The 19381-nt window shown below is 33.2% G+C and overlaps 1 protein-coding gene across 1 annotated transcript in view; it reads left to right on the forward strand.

Annotated features, from left to right (window-relative positions):
* Positions 1–19381, forward strand: part of LOC122529408 (5-hydroxytryptamine receptor 1-like) — a 154778-nt gene that overhangs the window by 58394 nt on the left and 77003 nt on the right. The window contains exon 2 of the mRNA XM_043655518.1: positions 12978–13477. The gene's annotated coding sequence lies outside the window, so the exon portion shown is untranslated. The remainder of the gene's footprint in view (positions 1–12977; positions 13478–19381) is intronic.

Consider the following 19381-nt stretch of genomic DNA (forward strand, 5'->3'; position numbering starts at 1 on the left):
TTTCGTGAGATTCGACGAGCGAGATAAATTGCAGGCCTGGCGAAGTCGTACCGCCTGCGATGGGAATCCTGTTCGAGCTAGGGCTAATTGAAAAAACGAATTACCCCGGGTGTCCCGCGAGGAATGCCTGCAATACGACTTCTCTTTGTTCCTGAAATTTTTAGTTTAATCGTCGGTGCACCGAACAACATTTTTATTTTCTCTCTCTTCCCTCCTGCTTTCATCCCTCCGGTGTTCGAAATTACCAAAAGTGTAAAAATTTAATAGCAAGCGAGGTGCATGTAACAAATTAAGAGCGTATATTTTTTGATATATTATTTTTATTTATATTAAATGTTATATATTAGTATATTATATTATTAATAAAGTTATATATATATTAATATATTATATATATTAATATATATAATTTATTATTATTATATATATAACTTTATAACTATATAATATATATTATTTATTATTATTATATATATAACTTTTATTATTTACTGTATAATATATATAATTTATTATTATATATATAACTTTATAACCATATAATATATATATTTATTATTATTATATATATATAACTTTTATTATTTACTGTATTATTAGTAGCATATATAGTAAATAAATCTGTTATTATAATGTGTATAGTAAATCTGTTATTTATTATTTACTATACTATTACATTTATTTAGTTTTGATATATTTATCAATCAGTAAACCAGTTATTTAATTATTGATTATAAAATTATTTGTACAATCGAAACACACGAAGGATTAATTATCTTTTTTTCTTTTTTTTTTTTTGATACTGATTTTTTCCCTGCAAAGTTATTTTTAGTTATTGTTATTTATTAATTCCGTTATTCATTTAAAGTCAATTATTCCTCGTACGGCATCGGAATCGATGAGAAATTCATTTCATGTTTTTCATTTTCGACGAGTTCATTTTGTTGAAAAATGTTTTTGCATCGTTTCGAAAGAGGATGAACAAAGTACTGTTTCTCCTGAAAATACTGCAAATTCAAAGGTCTTTACGAACACTGAATTATTTTCGTAATTAAATCCACCACGCTGAAACGATCCTTTAAAATTAATTGTACAATCTTTCCCCACCAAAATGACACTCGTTGACAGTTTAAAGCATCGAGAATTTATCGTCGAACATAGCCACATAGCTATGTATCGTAAATAATTCTGAATAAAAATTGATTCAAATATAAAACAAAGATTAAAACACTATTAAAATTACTATCTCGCTCGATAGTCAAACGACGAAATAACCCAGAGGGAAGATCATTTTCACGTTTCAAAAGAAACACCAACGTGCAATTAGTTCAAATTACATTCAGCTGTATGAGACAATCATTCCGCGCTTCGATCGTTTTTTGAAATATTGTTATTTAAATCAAAAACTAAAATCTGCAGTAACGTGAAACGTTCCAATCCATAGGAATTTCCGTACGGAACCGCGATTCGACAATTTCCTGTAACACACAGTTGAACGAAACACGCAGTTTATTTCATTAATCGATCAGAGCTGATACGAGTTCGGGGCTCGAGGAGCTCGAGTTGCTCGGTAAAATTCGCGTGAAATTGAAAGGTTTGAATTTCGCGTGTAATTCGAACGAATGAAGGGTGTACGTCGAGAATAGAATCGTCTTGAGACGATTCCCTGGGTTTGGAACGTCTTCGTCTTGGGTGGTTCTATGCGTTATACGAGCAAAGGCCAGTTTCGTTATTATAGAGGAATACCAGAACGCAATTACGCCGCAACGGCGCATGTACTCATCATCCAGCATTATGATCAATTCACATGATGCACGTAATGGGATCGTAGGTTGTAATGCGCAAGTACATAGATGGATACAATGTGCCAAACTCCCTTGGTTCATGGCGATGAACAATATCGTATTGTGTTGCGCGGCTCTAATTTCGAAAGAAATTGGTCCTCTATCCTATGGCTCCCTAATTGATATTCTATATTTAATTAATACTGAAGATTGAAGTCAAATGCGTCGAAATTTCTTGCCGCAAGTTTGAAGAAAAAAAAAAAAAAAAAAATAAAGAATGTAAATGTTTCGTGGCGAAATTCGATTTTTCTATGTATAGTATTAGGTCAAATGACGAAATATTAGCATCATCGTTTTTTGAAATAAGACAGTAGGTTAAATGACAGAATCAAAGTGGAAATAGTAAGAAATAGAGTAGAATTTTATGTAAAATAATGGAGCAATCTCTTTTTTAACATGATGTTTATATTTATATAATAAGTCTGGGCTAAGAAAATTGACAGTTTACTTAATTATTTATTTCAGTGTTTAAAAATATTACAAATTGTTGAATTCAATTCTTTTTTTATTCTTTTAGAACACGTCGTTTTTGCAATAATAGAGAAACAATGTACAGTTTTATATATAATAAGAGAGCAATCACTTTTCTGATATTTAATATGATATTCAATGATGTTGATATTTATGTCAAAGTTAAGAAAATTATCAGTTTAGTTAAATATTTACTTATTTACTTTATATATATATATATATATAAAAGTAATAAATAAGTATTTATAATTATAATTGTATATAAATTAATTTACCTCAATATTTAAAAATACCACATTTTGTTGAATCACTTAACTTTTTTGGTACAAGCAATCCTGTAGTATAATATAGTCGTATCAGTTTTGTGGTTCGAGTCGTTCAAGTCTCACGTCCTCATCGTTATAAAAAAAATTATACCCACATTCATAAATGAAGCGTTGATTTATTGCAAAGTTAAAAGTATAACCTCTTGTATGTTTCGCCAATATTGTTCTGTTTGAATCTTGGGTCTTACGCGTTTGAATAAATTCTCATTCCGGTTACGAAGACCGCGTCAGATACAATTTAGTACAAGGGAATACATTCATACATTCTCGCTCGGGTGTTGTTAGAAATTTTCGGATAACAGAGACTCGAATATGAGTGGTTTTACTGGAACAATTAATTAGGCACGTGTTTAATCGTCTTTAGCGAATTGCTGTAACCGCTTTCCTCAAGAAGCTATTGTTCATTCAATCTTCGTAATTATAGCAAATACACTATTTAATAGGATATTTAATGATACAAGTACAAAATAATAATTTATAATAATTAAAGAAACTTTTCTACAGTTTCTACAGTTTAATTTATTTATTTTCTCGCGTAGTACAATTAAATGAATGTATCGAACACGTGAGAATCCGCGTCGCGCGCAGTATATCAGATTCATGATCGTGTTTCAAATTTTTAATAACAATTTGTATTTCGTCAATTTGTATTTGCATTGTGTATTATTATTTTTTTTTTTTAATCAATTTCTGTATTTTTACATCATATTTTGCGTTTTATCAATAACATTTTTTTGTTTTTTTTAATCAACATTTTATCATACAACTTGTATTTCGTCAATATTCGTATTACACGTATCATTGTTTCTTTTCATCAGTTTTTCGTGTTTCACGTCATATTATTCATCTGTTATTCGTATTTTACATGTACACATATTACACGTTTGCGCAACAATTTCCCAAAGACATCAGCCACGTCACATAAACTCTCGTTCGCGAGTTTATAATAGGATCTGTCGTCAAAGAGATCTAGAAATTATTACCACCTAGACGATCTTATTCTCTCGTTACGAAACGTGTAACGCCGTCGTGAAATATATGCTTCAATTAACAATTCCGTAATCGGATCTTTCTTCGTTTCCACCCCGAATTAAGAAAATGTCTTACTTTCATTTCTGTAAATCCTCCTCCTTTTTCTTTCTCTCTGTCTCTCGCTGATTTCCCATCGTTTCGCGACTGCGAATATCACAACTCCCCCGAAAAATCGGCGAAGCGAGCCGATATTTTTGTTTCGCGTTTCCGTCATCCATCGTCTTGACTCCAATTCCCCGATTCCCCGAATTTTTCACGCCCGAGGAACGCGCTGAGATCGTTAAATCTCTCTTGGCCCGGCCGAGTTTCTTCTTCTCTTCGTCCGGAATACGTCGCGTTAATCCCTCGCCAACGAAGTGATCCAGCGATCGTCGAGCTCGAACGAGAGACGTATGTACGTGCACGGTGGTAGAAACTTCTCGCTCGGCGAGAAATCTCGAGGAATTTAGAAAATTGAGAAACTTGGGCGATGTGCGAGCTTCGTCCGAGATAATAACTGAACGCGGAGAAACGATAACGCGTGGATTCCGCTGGCAGCTAATTTGCGGACCGTAACGAGTGACCAAGCCGTATACACAGTAATTCGTCGCTTTATTTTTGAACGTTCGTCGGTACGATATCACTGGATAGAAATTATCGAGAGGTAACAATAAATTTATTATTCGTTTTATGCCTGATTTACACGCAAGTATACTTAAAACCGAGGAAATGTTGCAATTTGGGATAAAAGAAATTCTCCAGCGCAAGAGATTTAAATCGGACCGTAATGAGAATTTATCTACCTCTTCCCACCTATTTTCATTTTTTCTTTTTTTTTTTTTTTCTTTTTTTTTTTTAACAAAACATCGAAATATAAGAGAAGAACTTTATCAATTTTAAGCCGAATTAAATTTCAGTAGGAAGTGACTTTTAGCCCAGCCTTAGTACTCCCTGTTCTCGAACTCTCCCTTTGTTCCTCAAGTTCTTCAAAGTACGCGCACGAAATTCAGTCGTTCCTTTCTTCTTCGAGGAAGGAAACTCGAAACGCGACGGAGTCGATTGCTGCGCGACGATGACGGTGCAGTTCCGCGAAAGAAAATTATGCGAACCAGGGAAGCGGGGAAAAAAATTTGCAGAAAAGTGATAAATCACCGGGGCTGATTGTGCATTTCGCTGAAAGGAGGGATTCTCGCAGGCAACATGCAAGAAACGCGTTCCCTCCGCGTTGTTATTCCGGTCTCGCGGTCCAATTGGATTTTTCGAGGATGGACTTCCCTTTTAGACCAGGACGGACATGTACAAGGAGAAAGGGCTTTCTATGGACAGACGTAACTTCGCTTCCCGTTGGATACTGTGTAATACATTGTGGGTGGATGTTCGAGCGAATTACCGAGCAAAGGGACATGTTCCCGCTCATTTTGGAAACGTAAAGCGATTCCAAAGAATGGGGAGAGAACAAGGCGATACTTTTATCTTTGTTTCTCTCGTGGGAATTTTGCAAAGTAAAAATGTTTTTAGCGTCTTTACGATCATAGTTTGTGTCGAATATTTAATATTTAATAGTAACAATATATTATTAAACTTAAAATTATTTAATATTTAATGATAGCAGTATATTATTAAAATGATTCAAAATGGGAGGAGTATGAAAATATTATTTATTATGAAAATATTATATTTAAATATCGAGAGTGAGGTTAAGGGAATTTTGCAAAGTAAAAATGTTTTTAGCGTCTTTACGATCATAGTTTGTGTCGAATATTTAATATTTAATAGTAACAATATATTATTAAACTTAAAATTATTTAATATTTAATGATAGCAGTATATTATTAAAATGATTCAAAATGGGAGGAGTATGAAAATATTATTTATTATGAAAATATTATATTTAAATATCGAGAGTGAGGTTGAGGGAATTTTGCAAAGTAAAAATGTTTTTAGCGTCTTTACGATCATAGTTTGTGTCGAATATTTAATATTTAATAGTAACAATATATTATTAAACTTAAAATTATTTAATATTTAATGATAGCAGTATATTATTAAAATGATTCAAAATGGGAGGAGTATGAAAATATTATTTATTATGAAAATATTATATTTAAATATCGAGAGTGAGGTTAAGGGAATTTTGCAAAGTAAAAATGTTTTTAGTGTCTTTACGATCATAGTTTGTGTCGAATATTTAATATTTAATAGTAACAATATATTATTAAACGTAAAATTATTTAATATTTAATGGTGACGATTATTAAAATGATTCAAAATGGGAGGAGTATGAAAATATTATATTTAAATATCGAGACTGAGGTTAAGCGAATTTTGCAAAGTGAAAACGTTTTTAACGCCTTTATTGAAATAATAGTTTGCGTCGAATATTTAATATTTGACATTTAACGATGTATTATTAAACGAATATTATTAATTTACAAACTGGAGAAATGTTAGACAATTGATCAATCTTTTAGGTATTTTAGTAACTATACATTTTCAGTTACATTTGCTCCTTCTCGAAGTTTTTGATTTAAAACTAATTGTCGCTAATTATTTAAATTTGATATTAACAATTGTTACAAACTAACCGATAGTTCGATATTTCTCTATCGATTGTTCGACTTTCAAATTACAAAATGTTACAAAGCAACTTCAATTCCAGCGAAACTATCCGATTGTCGGCGAGTAAATTAATAGTATTGCTTTAGTTTCTCTCTTTAAGAAGCTTGAAGTGCAACGGCATGAAATTGGAGAATTAGTGAAAAGATCTCTGAAACAAGAATTGCACGATACAAAACGTACAGATAAAAAAAAAGAAATTGTAGAAAGTTAGCAACTCCGGTCACACATTCTGCTTTCTTTACGAAGATAGTAACGACCGATACGAACTTTTTACTCGAACACCTTCGTCGCCGTGCTCAAACTTCCGCGCGATATATTTTTCTAAACTTGGGAAACATCGTTGCCCTTTATGGATTCCATAATACGTTTTTGTCTCCGTATAAGATATTAATATGAGGGATTTTTTGGTGCTGCCAGATGAAATGCGAGCGATTGTTTTCAAATCCTTGTATTTTGTATTTCTGAACTTTGTTTTATATATAATAATATTCAGATGAAGAGATGAATTTTTATTGTATTTGCTTTTCTTGCTAAAATTTTATTTAACGTTTCCTCGGATCTTATTCAAGAAAGAGTTTCGTTTAATATCTAGTAAATAAAATCCATTCTCGTCTTTTAAAAGATCTTTTAATATTATTTTTTATTATTATTAAATTTTATTATTATTATTAATTATATATGTTATTAATATTATAAGTATTATTTTTATTATTATTATTATTAAAAGATCTTTTAATATCTATTTTTCAAACATTATTTTTGTCTAAATCTGGTTAGATCTGTAAACTTTCTTTTTATTAAAGTATTAGAATTTTCTTATGTTTTAACACCTTTTATTTACTGAAATGAATTTTATATTCTTTTATCGGAAAAAGAATTTCTCAGTCCAAGAATAATTATTTATTGAGAAAAGAATTTTATTTAGAATATCAATAAACAGAATCTACATTGAATTCCTTCATTCATTTCTTCATCCTATTTTTATCTGAATTAAAGACAAATTGAAATGAAGCATAAATATCGTACATAGTTTTTTTTTTTTTTTTTTTTTTTTTTTTTTTTTTTTTTTTTTTTTTTTTTTTTTNTTTTTTAGGATAAAGATTTAAAGGAAAATTTGTATTAACTAGAAATTTAATATTGCTACACTACCCGGAGTGAAACTTCATTCCGCGTAACAAACGAGCTCGAATATTTTCGAACAATTTTTTTTCTTCTTTTTTTTTTTGGTCTTTTTTACATATCAGAAATTCGTGCGCGTTTTCAATTTGTAATACAAAACAAAATTTATCGTCCACGTACTATAGATGAAAAGTCCAACCAATTAAAAAACCAATCAACTTTTTTCCTCGGGAACCTGTTGAAATTCTTTGTCAAATTAGAACTTACTGTTGCTTCACATCCTACCTAAAGGATTACACTATAATTGAATTTTTCACGGGATGTCACGTCCCGGGCACGGATTAAAAAATCAATTGTAATCAACTCGAGCAACTCCAGTGCCCAGAAGTAGTCCAATAAACTTTCTTTTAGAAATGCATGGAGCCCACCGGGTGAAAAGCGTATAAGATTTCAGTTATTCACGAAGACATTACACGTAACTCTGCAAGCCCATTTGAAAAATTTATGTCCGCGTACTCTGTACTACTGAAATCGTGTAACAATTCAAGTACTGAAGTCAAGTACGGAATGACGAATTTTGAATGACGAACAATTTTCGTTGCACGAATTCATCGATATTATTGACGACGTTTAAACGACGAATAATTGTCTTATTTAATAATCAAGCATAGATAATTATTCAATAATCAATAACATAAAAGAAGTGAAACTGTGTTAATCTGTTCTAATGATAACAGAAATATGTTCGACAAATATTTCTTAGATTTATTCCATTGTGTACGATTTTATTGTGTGCAGTAAGTTCCTTTTTCGAGTAAATTTCTTTTCTTATTTCGATCTTGAAGTACTCTAAACTGTTCTAAGACGCTTTTGTAATTTTATCATTCTGTAAGAAAAATATTTTATATACGTTACAAAATATAATATTTGAGATAGAATATAAGAATGTATTAATACGCAAACTTTTACGAAATATAAATAACATGTTATTCTATTAGAATATAGAATATATTTATAATATATAGTTATATATATTAAATATTTATATAGTTATAATATTGTATTTATACATTTATATAATATTATTAGTATATAGTTATATAGTATATACATATATTTACATATTTATATAATATATAATTATAAGGATATATTAAATATTTATATTGATGATCGATTAAATTTACGAATTTAATTGCTTTCTATCGAATAATTTCATATTGTCTGTATTGTAGGTAATAAATTTCTAAATATATTATTCTATATTTGTAAAAAAATATTTTATTATATAAGCAAGTATATTCATTATATGTAAGTATTTTCATTTATAATGTTTTATATTGTATTGCGTTATTATATTCAGCGTAAAATGTAGCTCAGTTCAATTATTTCAACCACGTTGAACTGCCGTGAGCATGATTCTTGACACTCTCTTTCTCTCTCGAGATGACCCTTTCAAGGCAGTCAGTCCGTTTTCCGCCCTCTTAGACAGATACGTCTGCACCCTTGTCTGAATCTGCGAATGTTGCCACTGTCAAGCAGTCACCTAGATTTACCTACACTGGCTGCGTAGTCAGGTTAAATTCCGACGACGTCGTGTTCACGGGAAATTAAGAACGAAGCTCGTCTCGCGTTTTTTTTTTTTTTTTTTGTTGTTTCCATTAACGCTTTTATTATAACGAAAAAGAAACGAGAGCGGCGATTAGTCGTCGAAGAGTGTTTATTTAAATTTTTATTGGATGTCTCCATTTTTTCTTCGTAGAAAGTTCTTTGAATATCTCCCGGTATCTATAACACAGTTTTTTATTTATTACATTTATTTATATTTATTTATATTTATTTATTACATTTATTTATATTTATTTATATTTATTTATTACATTTATTTATATTTATTTATATTTATTTATGACATTTATTTATATTTATTTATATTTATTTATTACATTTATTTATATTTATTTATATTTATTTATTACATTTGTTTATATTTATTTATATTTATTTATTACATTTATTTATATTAATTGTTTTTTCATGAATCGTGATTCAAAGGATGCAACATTGTTCAGAATTTGGGTATATCGTTGCAACCAAAGTTGTTAATTTAATTAGGAGGATTCTGAAATGATTTTTTTTTTTCTTTTTCTTTGTCACTCAAGTTCAATTTCAAATGCATCCATTTGAAAAATTTGCTAATTTGTAAGCTCGTAACGTTTGCAATGTTGCACGTGTATTCGGAATGAGATTGTCCATTATTCGACGCGACGTTGCGCTCCATTTATGATCGAAGTCGATCCCGTTTCGAAGAATCAACAACGTGTCATCAATTTGCAGAGATTAGCAATTCGTGAGATCATTTTACAGTGCTGTGTATTTTTCTCCGTATATCTCGTGATACATTATGTTCATATTATTTTCTTAAGAAATGAAAGTGATCTTCAACTTTTTAAATGGGATGCTTTCTTTTTATATTACAAGAAATTATTTTTTATTATATTTTTTATATTTTATATAATACGTAATAACGCATTAACTTAGCAGTTAATATATTTGTAAAAACGCTCCAAAAAAAAATTCAGAACAAAAAACAGTTATAACTAGAATGTTTACTGAAATTTTCACGAACATTGCTATAGAAATCAAATCTGGAAAAAGTTTTATTAACTACATTTATTATCTATATGTTCTACTTTGAACATTTTTGTACATGACAAGCATACGTTCACACGTTCATACAACTCTCAATTTTCCCCAAATGTATAAAGTTATTGAACTCGAGCTGTTTATTTAATTCGAACACTCGTAACGTCATAGAAATAACGACACGCTTAATTTCTACGACGAAGCATTTTCATAACGGGAAAACGATTTTCTGATAAGAGGAAATAAAAAGAACGGAGAGAGAGAGAGAGAGACAAGGAAAATTAGTTTGAATCAAAGGCATTCGTTCGTTTCAACTTTTGTTCACGCTCACTATCCGGTTGATGAGTGGGCGGTGGCAAGTGAGGAGGGGAAAAAAAATACAGGTTAAATTTACATGAAAATTTCTACCCGACGTCGGAGTTGTTATCGCGCGTGTCTTCGTTCGACAACGAGCGTTTTTAATTAATTCGTCGCTTCTGCGCGGCGAATGAAATTAATTTCACGTTCAAACAGCGAACGGGAAAATTTATGGCTGTGAAATGTATTTCGTCCAGTCACGGAACGAATCACCGTATCGACTGTTTTCAGTAAACCGGTGCCCCGACCCGTACGGATGAAACAGTCTCGTTTGTCCGTTTGCCTTCGATTGACGATCATCGATACTGTTGAACGACACAATCCCACGATCGGTTGGTAGATATTCTCTCGTATTAGGGAGGGAATTCTCTCAAGCCTCGCGTACACCTCGTGTAATTTGAAGATTATACATCATAGAATTGATAATTCTCACGAAAGTGTTTGAACGTTTTTCAATATATTCCGTGCGTCTTGTATGAAACATTAACACTGAATGAGATAGGATTTTCGTGATTATATTGTTATTATAATCAAGTTTAAAACAAATTTAAATATATGTAGAGAAATTACAGAATATTATAATACGAATATGTATATATATATATATATATGAATAAATATTACTATAGAAATTGCAGAATATTTATTGTAAAATATATATATATATATATATATATATATATATATTTTACAGACATCTGAATAAATATTACTATAGAAATTGCAGAATATATTGTATATATATATATATATTTTACAGGCATTATAATATATATATATATTTTTTGCAGACAACTGAATATATATATTTATATTTATTTATTTATTTATTTATTTTACAGACATCCGAATAAATATTACTATAGAAATTGCAGAATATTTATTGTAAATATATATATATATATTTTTTACAGACATTATGAAACTATTTAAAGAAACAATTACATGTTATATTTATATTAATAAGCCTCCATATTATATCAGTGACATAATTCAATGCGTATTTTACTAAATATATATATATTTAATATATATTATATATATTATATTTATTTGATAAATACACGTTGACTTTAAATATCAATGTAATTATGACGGTGTTGGTGAAATTTAAAAATGTTTCATACGATGTACACACATACACCTATAGTACACACAGTTAATTACAATGTTTAGTTTACGAATAACTTCAAATAATCTAATCTGATCTAATCTGTAAACATGCCAATTCCATCTCTCACCAACTAGACTATTTAGTCTACCGCAGTTAAACAATTGACACCGTTTAAAATTTTAAATTTTCTCTAAAAATCAAGCCCAATAATATGAATAACATGAATTTCATTTGTAGTTGTATAGCATTTCGAATATTGTGGATACCTACCATTCTTGATTTGCATCTTAATTTACGAATGTACATAATGTCAAACTGAACTAAATTACAACACTTGTATTACCAATTGTCATTTGTAACAGTGTATTGCAAAACTATCTGTTGCAAAGCTAAGAGAGCTCTACCAATTACACTTATCGATCGATATTAATTTTTTATCACCACTCGGTGAATAGAAACAGCCAATTTTCTACAAAATAAAAAAAACTCTCGAAACAAATACATATGAAAACACGTGACGCGTAATATTTTCTATCGAGAAACGCAGTGGAAAGAATATAGTGTCTGTAATAGTCGGTCGATTGCGAGTGGGAACAATTCGCCAAAAATCCAGCAAAAAGGACATTTGAACGATAAATTGGAATTGACTGGCTATCGACGTCAGGAGTTTATCCGGTGAAATTGAACGTGCAAGACTTGCCAATCGTTGAAATCCCGCAGGTTCGCGCATAATCAAGCGCGGAAAAACAGAAAGCGCCAGGTCACATTTAACGAAGATTCGATTATAAATTACGATGGCAATTCGGCTTTAGCCCTGTATCAAAGCGAACTTCGCGAACCATCGTGAAGCGCGTGTCCAACGAGATTATTCGCTTCTGATTATATTCCACGGGTATCGAGTTTTCGAATTCACGTCGGCCATATTGACGCCCGAAATTTCACCTGAACACGGAGATGCTTCATAATCGAATTTACGAAATTATTCCGACGACAAGATAAAATCAGCGAGAAATTTATTCTTTAAAATTTTGTTGAGCGAATGTGTTCCCTTTTTTTCTTTTTTTTTTAAATTTTTATGACGAATGAACGCAAAACAGTGAATAATGGATGTTTTTGCAAATGTTTCATATAATTTTTGTAATGATCTTTTTTTGATAACGAGTAGATATAAGGGGTAATAGTTTAGTGAAATATTTTATTCAAAAATAATTTATTTTATTGTTATATTTTATTACTATTATATTTTTATTTTATTTTACTTTATACCATAACATTTTATTTTGTACTTGTAAAAGGATCCCTTGAAAATTTTTCCAAAAGCGGAGACCATTTTATGTTGAAATTGATAATTGCCGAATTTCGAATTTGCATTTATAATTACTGAATCGTTGCATTTATAAAAATTTAGAAAAACTCATCGTTTGAGGTGCAATCGATTTTCTGAAACAGCGTCATCTTTTCTTGTTGCAGACACAATTTCTACCTGAAAGACCGATGTAACTGCAAAATAGGAACTCTCCCGAAGACGACGTAAAACGTTTCAGAGCCACGATCCATCGAATTCGACCAAAGGCGAAGAGATAAAGTCACCGCAATAGTGCAAAGTGTCGTTCGAAATGCGGAAATTAATGTCGTTGTTTCTGTAAACGCCGCGTTCGATTTTTCTCTTTTTTCTTTTCCTCTTTGAACCGCGAAGATTATTGTTTGGAATATCGGTCGTGACGAGCCGAAGGGATCCGATGCTCGTGTGATATTCATGCGGATCGATCGAGGCCTGCATTATCATGTAAAACGACGGTCGGACATGTAAATTTGGCGAGCCGGCGAGCCGAACGAAGGAGAACGTTCCGCGCGATTGGCCCTTATCATGGAGCAGAAGCGAACAAGCACGATCGATTAGACGCGGGATCCTCGCGTTCAAGGGGTTTCGACAACGCCGAAAAATGTCAATCGACTGTCACGAGTTATGGGTAAGTAAGAGATTGATGTGTCACAGCGTTTTTTGTTTTTTTTTTTTAAATACGCGCGAGTAGAAAACCACGGGTTTCGTTGTTGATCAATATCCCACTAATAAATCGAAGACAGTTGCAAGTTACTTGTAGAGTATTTTCTAAGACAGACTAATTTTTGTCGGGTATAGTAAAAGCTCGATGGAATAATGGGAAATACCTGGCGCGTTCTTGGACGCTACTGGAACTACCGACAAAAAAATATATAGTATAATATTTGTAGCAAATTGAAATGCAAAGTGCAAGAAAACGTTAATGATAAAATAGAGAACACAAGCTTTTATTAATATATTTTATTAAAAAAATCAAAATCTCGAGTATTTAAAGATACACTGTTATAAATGGATCAAGTTTCCATAGAGATTAGTCATTTCGAATACTTTGGTAGTTCTAGTGTTTTTAAAGCAGAGGTGGCTAACTGGCGGCCCTTGCCCCCACTCTCCTAATCGCTAAGCGCTATCCCCTCCACAATACTCGCATAGGTATATAAATGTTTTCTCTCCCGTAGCTGCTAAAATCAAAGCAAAAAAGGGGATAGAGTGAACAAATTAGGAGTTAATTTTCACGGTAAATTGTGCGATGGATAAAAGCTCGCCGTCCTGAATTTAAAGAATTTCTGTGGAAAATACTGGACGTCGAGTTTTCGAGGAGGAAACTGTTATTATTTGTTTAAATTTGCAATGTCCTCTCGCACGCAGAGAAGCAGAAATATGTTCCTTTATTATATTATTATCCTTTTTTTTCGAGTAGAAGGTATATTATTATCGGACTGGTCGAAAAGTAATTGTGTTTCTTCTTCGAATATGGACGAACATACGTACGTGTAACTAATTTTATTTTAAATCACAAGTTTATCGTGCAATCTGATACTCTAATTGTTCAAGTTACACCCAAGGTCACGTTATTAATTCGACTACGATGAATATAGATGAATAGAAATATAAATATGTGTAAAACGTAACAATTTAGGACGGTAGGCTCCGAAGTTTTAAAAAAAGAAATACAAAATGCAAAACAAAATCGAGCACACTAAATTCTAGCACAAACCGTTGCAATATTATTTTAGATGCTTCGATTTGAACATCAAACTCTCTCTTTATTCACCCTCCGTCGTATTTATTTTTCGCCAAACGGAAACGAACTTTTGTTTTGCCGAAACTCGCTGACAGAAATGTTCTTTTGTTTTCCAAAATCGTTGCACCGCTATTAATACATTCAGCCTCGTCGCTTCGCCATTAACTCCGTTTAGAGTTTAATCTCGCACATCCCGGCGCCTGTTCTCGCTCATTGTCGGTTTACTGCGATTACTGTCGCATAATTGTTACGGGTAGAAACACGTTGTCGGACGGAATACGTCCAGGCAACAGCGAGTCACGTAACTGGTACCGCTTGTAGCTTCCTCCGTTCGGATCGAAGGGAAACGGTTGGCTCGATGGGGCGAGTTCGGCCACGGGCGATCACTTAGGCTATTTATTTATAGCGTGCTGCGAGCGTTATAAAACATGGATGAAGGTTCGGAGGTGAATTTACCCAGTGAAGGGTTAGATAAACGGCGTCTGGCGACGCGATCGAGAGGGTCGTTTGAAAACGTGCATTATCGCTCGAAAAGTCTCGGGCTATCCCTCTTTACTCTCCAATTTATCCAGGATTCGTCGTGAATTTCAACTTGCGTCTGTGGTGCTTTACGGTCGTGTAAAATAGAAGATTGCCACCGTGTGCATTCCCGTTCGAACAAGAGTTGAAAGAGCTACGGGACGTTTGTTTCCTGCAGTGAAACTTTTACTAACTAACATCTACAAAAAGAAAAAAAAAAAAAAGAAGAAGAAGAAGAAAAAAATTCCCAGCAGATACCAACGAGATGCAATTCTCGAAATGAGAAGGAAGTTCGCGTGAACTACCGAATCGTCCCCAGAGAGAGAGACAGACAGAGAGAGAGAGAGAGAGAGAGAGAGAGAGAGAGAGAAAGCAGCGCGACAGGAAAGTTTCAGCTTTAAAAAAAAAAAAAGAAAGAGAAAGAGAAAGAGAACACTCGGTTAAAGCGTTGCACGGGGCGGCGTGGTTCCACGAATGGAATCGTCACGAACGCGCGCGGTGGCTCGAGGTGTCGCGCGAAGTTTATGCCGGTTGGCCGACGATTGCAACGAAGCTCGAACTTAAGGGCAGTAAAATCGCTAATTAACGTTGCCGAGTCACGGAACCACGGGACCACGCGCGGTATTACGATCGCTCGCGGCACGTAATACCGCGCGCGAACGCCGCGTGTACGCGAGTTGCCAAGCGAGTTTGAGAGCGTTTGCTTGCCGTTTTCTTTGTTGAGCTGTCGCGGTAGCGTTCCTATCATAGCGGCCGGCATATTTCGATCCGCGGCCGCGGCTAAATTCCCCGAATCGCAATTCGAACGGCTGTTACAAGCCGGCCGCAAATTTCCGTCTGTATCCGCGCGAGCCGCGATATTTCGGTCGATAATGAATTCACGGCGGATCTCGAAATCTGTTTCCACCCGTTCCGGTCGCCAACGAGTGAATTTTTCACTGTTTCTGTTTCTTTCTTTTTGCGTACGTGCTTGCACGTCGTGGACCGATGAAAGAGATTAATATCGTTGGGTGTTATTTACGAATGGTGAAAGATTTGGTTACTATGGATAGTGACAAAAAAAAAAAAAAGAAAAAATTGTGTATCCTGAACGCAAGAATAACGCGTAGAATGCTTTTTATACAGATTCGATTAATTTCTCTCTCTTTCTCTGAAATTCATAAAGAGGGATGAATAATTTGAAAATAGTAGTATCCAATTTAAAAATCCGATAATGTACAAAATACACGGAATATATTTATTTATTTGTTGCTATAATATCCAAGTGGGTGAAATATTTGAGTTATATTTCTTCGACTTTCAACTAATATCCTTTGGCCACTAGAGATTGTAATAATTTAAGAATAAATTATTTACAAATTTTTATAAATTTATTCGTTCTATTTACCTTATACTTAATTATTAATGTGTGCTTTATGTAAATTTGAAGTGTTCCTTAACCTTAGGAACCGCTTTTTTACTCGTGACAGAGTTAGTACGAAGACTGCTTCCACTTGCTCTCAGTCTTTTCGTTGACCTGTACTACTAGTTTTCCACAGTACCACTAGTTTTCTTTCTCTATTTTCACCTGTTCTGCAGCGCTAGAGGAAAAACGTGACAAATCGTATTTTCCATCTCGTACAAGAACTTTCAGGGCTAGTTTTAACTTTCTTCTACAAGGACACAAACACTAATTCTCATTCTGAAGAAGGAAAAGTAAGGTTGAGTTGTGGATTTCGTGCATACATAAAAATTATTGCATTGTATGTATGACTGACACTTGTTTTACGTTCTTCATGTCAAATTTTACTTTTAACTAGACTTCCTGGAACTTACTAATTTACTTTTAAGCAAAACTTATTAATCTCTACGCGTTTTTTATTAATTTTGTCAATTTCTTCTTGACCCTTTCTCTGCACAAGTTCATGTAAATTAATTGTCCTTTAATTCTTTTGAATTTTCTTCCAATATCCACCATCTAATCATAAAAAAATCCATTTATTATATCAATTTAAAGTTACATTAATTTTCTAATAATCTGTTTATTATTAATTTAAAAACACTTGTACTTAACTTACTCTTATTGTTAATCTTCTCTTCTTGAGCACAATTTTTCCTCAGCTTCTTAAATTTTTCTTTCTGAAATCAAAGTATCCTTCTTAATTCGCGAATTAATTATTTTTCTATTTAAACGACTGAATTAGCTCCCTTTTCCTTAATTTAGTCTTTCGTGAAATTGATTATTATTAATTTATTATTAATTTAAAAACATAACATTGTACCTAACTTACTCTCATTGTTAATCTTCCTTCTTGAGCACAATTTTTCCTCAGCTTCTTAAATTTTTCGTTCTAGAAACAAAGTATCCTTCTTAATTCGCGAATTAATTATTTTTCTATTTAAACGACTGAATTAGCTCCCTTTTCCTTAATTTAGTCCTTCGTGAAATTGATTATCCAGCAGAACCACTTGGCAACACGAATTCGTGCGAGTTAATTCCGTCGTTATCCGACCGGAAACCAGCCACGAAACTCTCTTAAAGATCCTCTTTCCCCGGTTTCGCCGTGGAAAAGGAACGGGAATTGCTAACTACGAGTCTTCACGAGTCTTCGCAGCACAGCCACGAACAACAGATACGTCGAGGGGCTAAGTGCGACCGCGATGCGAAAGATCGTGCTGGATCGATCCGTTGAATGCACAATTCCGCGCTCATGTATCGAATCCACAGTTCTCCTGCTTTCAGACGTCTGGGAATCATTTTCAAAGATCGTTCATATGAAAATACCTTCCACATGAAAATTCACTCCGTTCACCGAGGAGCTGGATTCACGAGACTGGTTTTTAACCGGTTCATTTTGGCGGGTCGTTCGATAGGTTTTTTTACGGCCAGGAGAAGGCGAGGCGATCATCGCTTTATCATCGTTGCAAGAACGTTCCACTCGTGTGGAGGATTTTATAGAAGCTCGTAAATTCCGACGGCGATGGTAGCTTTACAGTTTGTAAATGTTAAAGCGCAGAAAATGGAGTGGACTTAGGCTCGCTTGCGTCGCGATTAATTACACCGTGAGAACAATTAAGCAGGAATTTGTTTCTGACCCCACGGCTCTCGATATTTCAGACATATTTTCGCACGTTGCGCAGGAATTCCCTCTAATTTCAAATCGTCGAATGCGTGAAAACCCTTAATGCGATGTATTAATTATCAGTTCGTTTAATTTCAACAATTATATATGTTCTTCTAGCGTCAAATATGTCATTCTAGCGCAATGTTCCGTGTGCGTGAAACTCAGAAAAAATTCGATATTGATTCTTTCTTGTTTAACATTCCTTGAATGGATTGTTCGTTCGTCAATCAAGTGTTTTCTCAATTTTTTAAAAATATATTTAGCGCTTTTGTAAAGATGAAACACCATTCATCTTCAACGCTACGATTTCCAGTCTGTCTCGGGAAATTCTGTAGTTTTTTTTTCTTTGTATTTTTAAAATTTTCTCGCAAGCTCGACGAATTTTTTTCACTTCAAACTTGCCAAATTTTACACACTCTGTTTCCTTAATTTTCCACACTTTCTGTTCTCGTATCTTCAGTTTTTCTGAACTTTATAAACAAAATTATGAAACCATGGAATAGAAAATGAATCTTCCACAATTTCACCCGATTTCACCAATTCTTTTACACAACGTGAAGTATCTTCTCAAGAACAAATTGTCAAGCAGATTGAGAGTGTCTATTTTGAATTTTTACGAATTACGAGTTTCACCAAGTTTTACTCTTCCTCTCACGCTCGAATGATATTTGACTGGGAAATATCTACGAATAAAAGACAAATGTTTTCAATCGTTCTTTCTCCCCCCCCCCCTCCTCCCCTTCGAGAACGTTTTGATTAAACGAACGTTGCTGGGAAGTAATCACGAAATTTGACACGTACATACGACCCGAATAGAACATTCAGCAAGTTAGAAAATATGGAATATTTATTTGAAACGTTTAGCCAGCGACAGGCGTTGCGGTTGCACGGTGCACGAAAATGAATAAGCACGAACAGCCATTATTCATTCCACGTGCGCCTACTGTAAAGCGATATTTTACGGGACTACGCCGTGATGAAAATGTATGGAGTATAAAAAAAAGAGAGAGAGAGAGAAACAGAAAGTAAGCGAAACAAAACGAAGAAATGTAAAACAATTAATCTTGCTGCTTGCAAGGTGGGCGGGGAGGGTGAGATTCATTTCAAACGATAGATACGTCACGTCGAGTTTCTGGCTTTTCTCTTCGAAAGAATTTTTAGCACGCAA

Source organism: Frieseomelitta varia, unplaced genomic scaffold (genome assembly GCF_011392965.1).
Source record: "Frieseomelitta varia isolate USP_RPSP 00005682 unplaced genomic scaffold, Fvar_1.2 scaffold_285, whole genome shotgun sequence".
Lineage (NCBI taxonomy): Eukaryota > Metazoa > Arthropoda > Insecta > Hymenoptera > Apidae > Frieseomelitta > Frieseomelitta varia.